This window comes from Planococcus citri, chromosome 1 (assembly GCF_950023065.1).
Source record: "Planococcus citri chromosome 1, ihPlaCitr1.1, whole genome shotgun sequence".
Taxonomy (NCBI): Eukaryota; Metazoa; Arthropoda; class Insecta; order Hemiptera; family Pseudococcidae; genus Planococcus; species Planococcus citri.
This window is the reverse complement of record NC_088677.1, coordinates 75696612-75705412: the sequence shown is the minus strand read 5'-3', so window position 1 is coordinate 75705412 and position 8801 is coordinate 75696612.

Genomic DNA, 8801 nt, shown 5'->3' with positions numbered 1-8801 from the left:
ATGAGAGCATCGAAATATAAGTTTTAGATGATGCTCATTCTGATTCTGAAACTAGTTTGACCTTAAAATCTAAATCGAGCCTTGGGGCCTGAAATTTTGAAAATTGTAATGTACATATTGTAGTGTAGGTTTTCGAGGGTGCTGATAATGATTCTGATCATGTTCAACTCTAATAATCGAATTTCATTACTCATGGGACTGATTCCGATTTTGAAATCTTTAATCTTTTGAATTAATCACCTTTTGAACCAAAATTGAACTTCCTGAAAGGAGGTTCTGAATGATTTCAAAACCACTATCTATCCTAAGGAGACACAAACACTATCAAGAATCAACTGACAGTGGTTATTGATACAAAAAAATCCACCGTACACGATTCTGCCATCGTTTCGCCGCTTCTAAAAAAAATAAATAATATCGTTTCATCGTCAGTTGTTTTTGAACGCTCCTCGTAGCACTCAAATCAATTCAGTGCAGGTTTTTAAACGCAAGACGTTTCCCATATGTGTAATTGTGTATACATAGACATATCTACACTGTATTGTGTGTGCACAGTATACGTACGTAGGTGATGCATATTCATGAGTCATGGCACTCGCAGATTTGATATATTACATACCTTACCTATTACCTATACCAGTATTGAGTATACCTACTTCACCTTATTGCAGTAAAAAAAATCGAATTTCTGGTCGAATGTTCGTTTCCAACGTAGATATTATACGTAGGATCATAAAAAATGAAAATCTTCACTCTATCCCCTTGAACTTGATTTTTATGGTTCATGTGTCAGTATAAAAGAATTGTCATCCTATTTTATTTCTACGAAATCACGTTTTCGTCAAACTATCAAGTCCCAGCTAGCTAACTTGATTTACCGATTATACGAGTATGAAGAATGATGAATGGGAGTAACACCCAGAGGTGTAACGATTACGATTATAATCGATTATAACTACCCAAAAATAGGCAATTTGCAAATTTTCAATCTCTCAGACGAATATCTAAGTATATGTGGTATTGGATTTTGCAGGCAATGGTATAGGTCGTAGCAGCAGCTCAAATAAGTACCATCTTTTGAGGCCGAGTCATCTTTCACTAAACAGACTGGGAAGGAGTCAGAGTAAAAAAAAAACACATTATTTTTCGAAAATGTCCCCTGTTATAAGACCCATTACCTCTCCACCAGGACCACCTCCGGAGCGAAAATTTATTCTGAATGACTTTCAACTCAATATAAAGGAGGTTCACTAAATGTGGCTAAAATCCTCCCATTTTTTTTTTTTGCGATCCATCCTAATTAGACCGGAAAAATAGCGGTTTTGAAAAGGAAAAAATTGGCACATCAATTTTCCTTCGGGAATGTGTTCAGATGGACCCTCTGAACTACCAAAAAAAACCGACTCTCCTGCCCCTGGAGCTAATTTTTTTAGGGGGCTAAAACCGGTTGCGATTTACGTTTTTTGCAATTTACTCCGTAAATATTAGGTTTACGAGAAGAACTACCATGACAAAAAATGTTCCCTTTCAAATTCTCGACAATTTGATACTACTCTAGATACCCATCCCTCAAGGGGGATGCCTAAAAAAAGGGGTGGAAAGGGTACGTGTTTCAAAAAATGTCAGTCCAATAAATTAATCAAAGGTACCACTTAATATCATTCGTTTTCGCTCAATTTTTTTTTACAAAGTCTACTCACCCAACTACTAATCAAACCACCACTGATTGGTCTTCAACCCTCCCCGTGGGTTGGTGGGGGGGGGGGTGCCTAATTTTTCAAGTAACACACAACTGAATCGCATGTATTCGAAAAACGAATCTGGACGTACGATATATCGAAGAGTACGTTTTCGAGGTCGCTGAATACGAATATGAACTTATTTTTTGGGCCCAACCCCTCAAAGCTCCTCTGTGTCCCAAAGAGGGGGTCAAAATTTCGAAAAATTTTGAAAATTCGAGTGATATATCGAATAGTATGTTTTCGAGGTCGCTGAGTACGAATATGAACTTATTTCTGGGGTCCAACCCCTCAAAGCCCCCCTGTGCCACAAAAAGAGGGTTAAAATTTTGAAAAATCGTGAAAAGTCGAGTGATATATCGAATGATATGTTTTCAAAGTCGCTGAATACGAATATGAACTTATTTTTCGGGCTCTACCCCGCAAAGTTCCTGACTGCCCCCCCCCAAAAAAAAACAAGCTCATATTCGTATTCAGCGACTTTGAAAACATATCATTCGATATATCAATCGACTCTTCGCGATTTTTCAAAATTTTAACCCTCTTTTTGGGGCACAGTGGGGCTTTGAGGGGTTGGGCCCCAAAAATAAGTTCATATTCGTACTCAGCGACCTCGAAAACATACTCTTCGATACATCGTACGTCCAGATTCGTTTTTCGAATACATGATTCAGTTGTGTGTTACTTGAAAAATTAGGCACCCCCCACCAACCCACAGGGAGGGTTGAAGACCAATCAGTGATGGTTTGATTAGTAGTTGGGTGAGTGACTTTGTAAAAAAAATTTGAGCGAAAACGAATGATATTAAATGGTACCTTTGATTAATTTATTGGACTGACATTTTTTGAAACACCTACCCTTTCCACCTTTTTTTTAGGCATCCCCCTTGAGGGATGGGTAATTGTCGAGAATTTGAAAGGGAACATTTTTTGTCATGGTAGTTCTTCTCGTAAACCTAATATTTACGGAGTAAAACGCAAAATACGTAAATCGCAACCGGTTTTAGCCCCCTAAAAAAATTAGCTCCAGGGGTAGGAGGGTCGGTTTTTTTTGGTAGTTCAGAGGGTCCATCTGAACACATTCCCGAAGAAAAAATTGATGTACCAATTTTTTCCTTTTCAGCTTCACTATTTTACGTTATTTTCCCGCTCTAAAAATCTATCTATGGGCATTCCTTTTTTCGATATCTATAGTTTAATTTGTATTTCACTTTCCTCTTCCTTTTGTGAGTCAGTAGCTACCTTGAAAATGCTGAGGAAAATACGAAGTATAAGAATAACTCCTAAAAGTACACACTTGGAGGAAGAGAGCGAAGAAGAGAGCGCGAGAGAGAGAGAGAAAGGGGGGAAGGAATGGAAGGAGATTCAATCACATCACATAAACACTTTTTTTAGCGATTGACGTTTTTGAGCGGAAGGGTTCAAGCCTTCCTAAAAATTCAGATTAATTTTTGGTTTCAATTTTGATGAAGCTGTAAAAATACGTGGTATCTACAATAAAAATTCTATTCAGCCTGAGAGCCCCAAAAAGTCGCATAAAATGTAATCGGGACACCCTCCATCAATTTAAGAACAATTTTCTCAAAATTCGTTCCTACCCGTAAGATAAAAATTCATATTTTTTCGCAAAAACGAATCTACATCGAGCTCATAAATTTTAAAAAACGTAAGTCAGAATTGAGGAAAATATGTACTAAGTAAGTTTACCATGCAACATCTGGCATAATCGATGCATGCGCAATGTTTTTCAATGTTTACCTACGACTCACGAAACATACCTAGCCGATAAAATATAAAGCATCAATCGCAACGAAGAACCGCATTTTATAAGTTACCTACGAAACTTTTGTGAAGGTACGTGTTGAGCAAAAAAAAAAAAAATGAACTTTTTTCTTCCACACATCTGCATTTTTGTAATTCTATTCAAAAGTGTATCTGTAGGTAAGCATTTTACACGATTACTTGCGTAATTGGAAAAACTGAAATAACTGTACATATAATATACCTCCCCAATACTTAAGTATAATTACTTCTGTCCATCTACCAGTACCATTATATTCAGCTACAACTTAATTCTGAATTTTTCACTGCCCACAACAGATGCTCAAAACCAGTTCCATCCGTTTTTATTACACTACTCCCACATAACCTCGTATCACTTGCCACTGGATAATATTCCATCAATAAGTGATGCAAATATGAGAACATTCTGCCCTGCTGAAACGGATCAAGATAAAAGTAATTTGAATACGCTTTCTGCAACTTTCCCTCAAGCGAAGTATTGCCTATTTTGGAAAGAAATGCCGAGTGATCAGCCGAAATATTGCACAGAGCAACCAAAACCGTGGCTTCAATTACACATCCGGAAATTTTTAAGCGATGAAGTAATATGCGAAACTTCGCCAGAGCACAAAAGATTCGGAATCGGATTTTACGTATGTGACTGTGTCATATGTAATATGTATGTACTTGGGTAACTCTCAGAAAAAAGTAAAATTCGTGTACATGGCAAATTTCTCAACGGTTTTAGCATGAATTTTTTTTTTTTTTTGGTCCATTCAAGAATGACCCCGCACACATTTCACACATGGTATTGAGGTTTTTAGACCCTCCTTTCATTGGTGTACATTTGATTTTATACCCCAAATGTCCTTCGACTTGGCTGTCACACATCATGTTTTTGAAAATGAATGTTATAAAGTGTCATGAACTTCATTTTTTTTGGAAAAATTGAAACATTCTCATTATCATAGAACATGAAGGTCTCTTATTGTGCAAATTGCAATTGCAATAAGTCTATAGAAAGCTCACAATTCACATTTGAAAACTGTCACACACTTTTTGCGCAAATTTTCGAGCAATTTTCAATTATTTTTGGTAGCTTCCCAATCCAACATTTTTTTCTGGTGAGTGGCTGCACTGGTTCACTGTTCTCATAGAAATGTTACCCAGCACCGTTCTTTTTAAAAACTACATTACAGCTCGTTCTGATCGTACTTATCTGTGAAGTTTTGATATTTCGCAAAATCTGTGTCCTTCGGCTTGGTGTTTTCATTTACGCCAATGAACCCGCCAAAACCAATAATTGAGCACGGGAAGTTATTCTACATGATAAGTACACATTTATTACGTGTTAAAAATCGAATAATGTCCAGTAGGTAAGGCTAGAAACGAAAAAACGTTGAGATTGTCCTTCGACTTGTCCAGCGCCCATTTGTCCTTCGACTTGGCCAAATTTCAGACAGCTGTACTTTTATCGCGCTAGTCGGCATATTACACGATAATACAAGCAAAATTTTACATTTTCTCCCTCCCCACACTTCACCTCTACCCCTACCAAAAAAATAAGTCCAGATTCGAACTCTGCGGCCTGAAAAACATAAATCGACATATTACACGATAATATAAGCAAAATTTGACATTTTCCCCCTCCCCACGCCTCACCCTCCACCTCTACAAAAAAAATAACTCCAGATTCGAATTCTACGACCTTGAAAACATGTCAATCGACATATTACACATCGATGAGGGTCGAATTCTAATTATCGCCGTTTTAGGGGGGGCCGGGGTCCACAGTGGGGGGGATTGAATTGAGGCCAACACTAGAAAAGGGATCTGGGACACATATACAAATGATTCCCACTTGAAATTTTCCAAAAAAATGATTTTCGTTTTTCAAAATTATGCACATCAAAATCGACCCTTTTTCTGAGAATTACCCACTTATCTAATTATATTCACGCAGCTACCAACACCGATGTGGTTTGATTCAAAAAGACCAATGAAAATGGGCTCCTGAGAGTCCAAAACGCATTTTGTAAGAGTGGAATCGTGATCCATCGTATAAACCTGATTTACCTTTTGTTCTAACAAGAAAACCTTCTCCTCTTCGATTTGAACGAATCCAAGCTATGGTTCAAAACAGAGAATCCCTGCAACCGAAATTTCAAAAGTTGAAGTTCATTCTTGGGCTTATAGCAAATTTAAAAAAATTTTAAAAATTCAAAAAAGCTACCTATTTCAAGGACAATTCTTCAACTTTAAATCGTCCTACTATTTCAGCGAATGAATACTGCTTGTCACTCTAAAGAAACAATCTAATTTCACTGCTCAACAGTAGGATCTGACGACATTTTGCCTTCCTAAAAAGCAGTTAGTTTTTGACTGAATTTTCAGTAAATAATTTACTGCTTATCAGTCAAATGTGAATTATTTATTGAATTAATCAGTCAAAAATGAAGTACATATTATACTGTATCGATCAGTCAAAACCTACTGTGGTCAGCAGTAGGTACCTAGACCTACCTAAAAAAAATTTAAATAGGTACCTGTTTTTATCAGTAGGTACTTTTTTCACTGTTTATCCCAGTCACGACATTTTGCCTTTTTTTACAGTGAAATTTGACAACAAATTTCAGATTTAGAGAATACGTATCTATAGGTATGCATTTGATTCTTCAGCTAGCCACATCAACCCTAAAACATTCCAAGAAGTACCTATGACGGTGAAACTTATTCAGCAAATGTTTTGAGTAAAATCGCAAAAATAATTTTATTGTTGTTTATCAAATAGAAAAAATGTACCATTATTTTCTGAAGTTGTTGTAATAATGATTAGGTAACTTTATTATGTACGTAATTATTTACTATGCGTAGGCTTGCGGGACTTGGAAGCTGATGAGAGATTTTCAAAAAAACCCAGATCAACCAGATTTGGTCGCAAGATTTCAAAAAGCTTTGGATCTCAATGCATCAGGTCGCAATGTATTCCCTCAATTCCATAAAATTTATGATCTCTGCGTCGATACAACGAATGGAAAAACCATTTGGACGAAACACGATATCATGACCCCTAAAATGTTTACCGATGACGAAGAAAAATTACAGCGCGAATCAGGAGGAGATACAGAAATCAGTACTGATCCTATACTATTTGAAGCGAATACTTTCATCAATTTGAAGCAGAAATTTCACGCACAAAATGAGGTAGGAGTTTAAAAAAGTAATTCTTTTCTTGAATAAAAATAAAATTATATTAAACTCTGATCTTTTAACATGGCGCTACTAGGAATCTTTCAAAATGATCGAAAATTTCATAGTACCGAGAGAACACGTGGCACTGAGAGTATGGAGAAATGCTGTAAATCATTTCATCAATGTAGCTCCTCTATGGGACAACCTAAAAAAATTGATGATCACTGTTAATCAAGCGATTAAAAAAATCGCCCAACAAATGGACACAAGTGGTCAGAAATTAACTATTTACACCAAGGCGATTGATTCAAAAGACAAGTATGAAACAACAATCCAAGTTAATAGTCAATTTTCCAGTACTATATGGTATAAGTTACTTTACGAGAAAGCAAATAAGGCAGCAGCGTTGATAGTTTTGCATAACACGCCAGACGCTGCTCCAAAAATTAAAGCATGCGAAACTCAAATGGCCTGTGATGTAAAGAAATGGTATGAAAAAAAACAAGATGATGACGAAGGCATTTCTGACGAGGTTTTCGAGTACGTTTATTGTTGCAATACTACCACGTCAGAGGTTCTAAAATTATTTAATTTTAAGCTCTTGATAGAAAGGCCACTAAACCTCGATAACTTCTTTTAATCAAGAGCATGTAGAAGTAATTACCAATAAAAAAATTAATCGAAACATTGTAAAAATGGTGAAAAAAAAACAAGCGAAATAGGCATCGCCAAAGCAGTTTAAGATTATTAAATGGTCCAAATAAAATTATTCAAGTACCTATGTAGTTGAAAGTTCTAAATGTAAATAATGTACTCGCAATATTTTTCATAAAAATAGTTTCCACAAGTCGTATTTTATTTGTTATTTTCCAAGTCTCTCAAGTTCCAACAAGTATAAGTAAGTATGTAGGTAATGCGAGGTGCCTGTAGGAGGCATCTTTTGGCATTAAATCCCCCCTACACCCCCTTCTAAGAAAGTGCCAGAATAGTCCTCTATCTAGCTGGCTCATCGGGGTCCAAAATTTCAAAAATATGATGATTGAGTTTCGAGACTCCGAGGATGCTTCTTGTGCTTCTGAGATCAATTTCAACCCTACATAAAAAATTGGGCCTCCAAACCTCAAGCCTCAAAAAGTACTCGAGGGCCTAAAATCTTGAAAAAAGCATTTCGAGTAATGAGAAAAGTAGTTTATCACTTTCAGGCGAATTATACGTTTTCGAGGAGGCTGATTTCCAAAATTCGAGTTTTCAAGAACACTAATTCTGATTGTAGAATTTGATTGATCTAAAAATCATAATTCATTGCACATATTTTTCGAAATCATGGGCTGTATATTTTCCCTAATGGAACTCACCTTTCATCATTAATTTCTGATTTTGGAGTCAGACTTATTTCGGAATCATTATCAACAACATCTCCGAACACCTACATTCTCTTAGGTACCTAACTACCTACCTATATTTCATTTTTCAAAAATATAGGCTCCGAGCTACTTTTTGAGGTTCTAAGGAGGGGAGCTCAATTCTAATTTTAATGAAAAACTGACTTCAAAATCAGAATGAGCGAATCTTCAAAAAAAAAAAAAGTTTGTTCAAGAGATGAAACGAGTTTCAAAATCAGAATCAATGGCAAGTCTTCGAAAAACTATATTCTTTTATGATACCTATAACTACAGTTTCAGACCCAATTTACCTAAATGATGGAAACGTCTCTTCGTTCAAGATTGTCCATTGATTAAAGCTGCGTCAGATATGATAAAAAAAAAAAACATATTTCAAAACCACTGCCCATCCTAAAGAGACACAGTCCCCCTACACCCCCTTGGGCTTCAACCAATTACCTCCTATAAATGTTTTTTTTTTCATGTTCTGCGCTTCGCTTCAACTACTTGCACTCTCGCTACGCTCCTGTGCTTTGCCTGATCCTTGGGCTTCGCCCAACTCTCTCCTTCCACCGTTTCCTTCTTATATATTCGGGGGGGAGTCCCCCTGCACCCTCTCGGGCTTCACCCAACTCTCTTCTTCCTTCTTCGAAAAATATGGTAACAAACCTGTCTTGATCCTGAAACGGGTCAAATGTGGTTGGAAG